Below are 3,062 nucleotides of genomic sequence, written 5' to 3' on the forward strand. Positions count from 1 at the left end.
TCCCCAGCTCAAGTCGCAAGTGACTCACGGGGTCAAGCTTCCAGAGCCCAGGATGGGCCACCAGGTAAGCAGCCCCCTCAGGGAAGGCTAACAGGAGGCTAGATTTCCTTTGGGAGCACGATGAGCCACTCCCCGAGCTCCTAAAGAACCTACACTCCTTCTCCATGCGTCCCTCTCACAAAGGGCACTGCACCCTATTACAGCTCTGAGGCTGTGTTTTACTTTAAAACATAATTTCTAATATCAAGATGTGGTTCATGGAAGAGGAAAACATGAACACTCACAAAGCATTCTCATAATATTTCAGAAGATGGTTTTCCCATTGTTTATTTAAAACGGGAAATAAAAACACAAAGATAGCCCCTTCCACTAGCAGGTATGATTCTCTTCGGTGACTGAAAGGAGAGCAGGAAATAAAAGAGTAACAGATGTTCTGACGACCTGTCATTTCCATAATCAAACTTTTGAAACTTCACACACACTCAAAGAAAGGAGCTCAAACCATCGTCTCGGTCTGGCAACTCTGAGACGTCTGACCTGGAGTGACAGGGACGGACGATGAGGTTGTGTGTGTTGGGTGAGGCTGGTGGCACAGAAGAAGGTGCTCGGCCAGCTCTCCACCTGGCCCTCACCTGTCCTCAGCCAGGAACCTGCTCATGGCCCTCACCTGTCACAGCTCTCACACGGGAGACCCACAGCCACCCCTGAGGCCCGCCCTGCCCAATGCACTCAGCTCTCCTCTGAGACCCCTGTCAGCGTTACCCAGACCTGGAACTCCCCCATCTGCTGCAGAGCTCCAGGATTCCCCCTCTTCTTCCAAAATGACACTGACCCAAGGCTTTCATGAGAAAGGTGGAAGGCTACCGAATGAATGGGTCACACCTACTTTCCCCTTATTTCTCTCCACTTACCTTCCTACCTGTGCAAACTGTAAGTAACATATCAATGGAACATGAACATGCTCTGAGATCTGATTCTTTCACTGCAGCCTTCTGAGGATTCCTTGTACAATAAAATACCATATCCTATGACGGGGGGGGGGGTTAAAACTATTATTTACAGAATAATACAGCCCAAATCCCCTCATTTTTAATGGCTCTTCATTAGGCAGAACAGTTTCTGTGGAAAAAGACTTTCCATAGATATTACCTTCCAGCAATTTCATAAGGAGTCAACGGAAGCTCTGTGGGATAACCTCACTCACCTAGGCTCAGGCAAGCAGTTCCAGGACTCAGCCCAGTGCTCCTGACAACAAGCCCCTTGATGCCACCAGCATGTCTCCATCCAGAATTCCCAAACACTCTCCTTCTGACTCCATCACCAAAGAAACCACAGAGAAAATACAGCATGTCAAAATATCTAGATGATACATTTAAAAAAACTAGAAACTCAGGCTCAACTTTTAAACAGGAAAAGCCTGCTTTGAATAATTTTGATTTTTCCCTTGACCTTAATTGTAACTCTTCTGATGAAAAGACTAATCGATTATGAAACATCACCTTTCACAAATGACAAGACATCATCCGAATCTGTATCTGACGACAAAAAGCCACCTGACTCTAGATGCTGGCCACTCAACCATATCCTAGGCCCAATTGAATAAACCCTATTAGATTGAGGAACAAAAGATATCTTAAAAACACACAAAGAGTAAATTTCAACTTCCCTTTCTAATAAAAGTGACTTCTAGGAAACAGATGATCAGAATATATTTTGTAAGCAATAAATGAACACAGAAAATGGGATGCCCTGCAATGTTCTACCCGCAGGGAAAGTAAGTAACTCTTGACCCAAATGCAGAATGCTGACAGCTACTTTTTACTTCATGGCTCAACTAGACAAAGAGGAAAGCCCAAGAGGTTTGGGGTTAATGAGAAGTTTTACCTCCAGTCCTGACATGAAGATGACATTGTGCCAAGTGGACCTGCTGCTTTCTCTGAATGCTGACGTCCTGTGACAAGCTGCATCACTGACTCACATGCTGATGTTCAGAACTTCGGGTCTCATAGAGCCAGACCACAGAAGTGCTGTCACGTGGGGATAAGTAGGACCTCCGACCTATGGCCTGCACACCTGCTTCGGTTTCTGGGAGAAGGGGAAACACATACTTGTTTTTTAAGTACTAATTATCGTCATTCTAAAGTAGACCAATGACTGACATTTCTGGAAGAGCGAAATTACTCTTCCAAATGAACACCTCAACTCATCTGTTCCTCATGCAACTTGACTGGGATCTGGTTTAATCCAGCCTCCAGGCCCCCACCTAGAGGACCCTCCTGCACAATCCTGACAGCCCATTACCGCCATCCCCAGGGGGACATGGGGCACAATGCTAAACTTGGGGGACGGCTCTGGGGCTTGTTACCGCCACACCTGTGCCTGGGGGAGCAGGAACCTGGAGGAGCCTCCCAGACGATCCTGACGGACCATTGCCACCATCCCCGGGGAACACAGGGCACAATGCTGAAGTTGGGGGACGGCTCTGGGGCTTGTTGCCACCACACCTCTGCCTGGGGGAGCAGGAACATGGAGGACCCTCCCGGAGGATCATAACGGACCATTGCCATCATCCCCCTAAGGACATGGGCCACGATGCTGAAGTTGTAGGACCGCTCTGGGGCTTGTTACCGCCACACCTGTGCCTGGGGGAACAGGGGACGCCCTGCTGAACTCGGGGTGCTGCTCAAGGTCCATTACCTGCACTCTGCCAGGGGACAGGGGGCACCCCACTGAAGTTGGGGACTATGTGCGGTCCTTACGTGCACTCTTCCACGACCCGGGAAACCCTGAAATCTCCGCAACCATCCCACAAAAGCTCGGGTGCGCGGGCCCCTGGAGTTCAAGGGGCTGGGGGATACGGCCAGTTGAAGGACTTTCAACGATTAGGAAACTCATCTGAGTTCGCGGGATTAGCTCGCTCCCCGCCGCCTTCGAGGACCCCCCAACTCCCGGGTCGCACCCTACCCCCGGGACCCCACCCCGCACAGCGTGGTCTCACCCAGCCGGGAACTCCATAGGTGAACTCTCCGGGAGCGGGCCTTCTTCCCCACCTCTGCATCCCG

The 3,062-nt window shown here is 50.0% G+C and overlaps 1 long non-coding RNA gene across 1 annotated transcript; it reads right to left on the reverse strand.

Moving 5' to 3' along the window:
• Positions 1–1,134: 1,134 nt before the first annotated feature.
• On the reverse strand, positions 1,135–3,061 carry LOC116629772. The gene is made up of 3 exons (XR_004298818.1): positions 2,999–3,061; positions 1,885–2,085; positions 1,135–1,308 (listed from the first exon to the last, which is right to left on the reverse strand). It is a non-coding gene; the product is annotated as an uncharacterized LOC116629772 (long non-coding RNA).
• Position 3,062: the final 1 nt, after the last annotated feature.

This window comes from Phoca vitulina, unplaced genomic scaffold (assembly GCF_004348235.1).
Source record: "Phoca vitulina isolate PV1807 unplaced genomic scaffold, GSC_HSeal_1.0 scaffold3000, whole genome shotgun sequence".
Taxonomy (NCBI): Eukaryota; Metazoa; Chordata; class Mammalia; order Carnivora; family Phocidae; genus Phoca; species Phoca vitulina.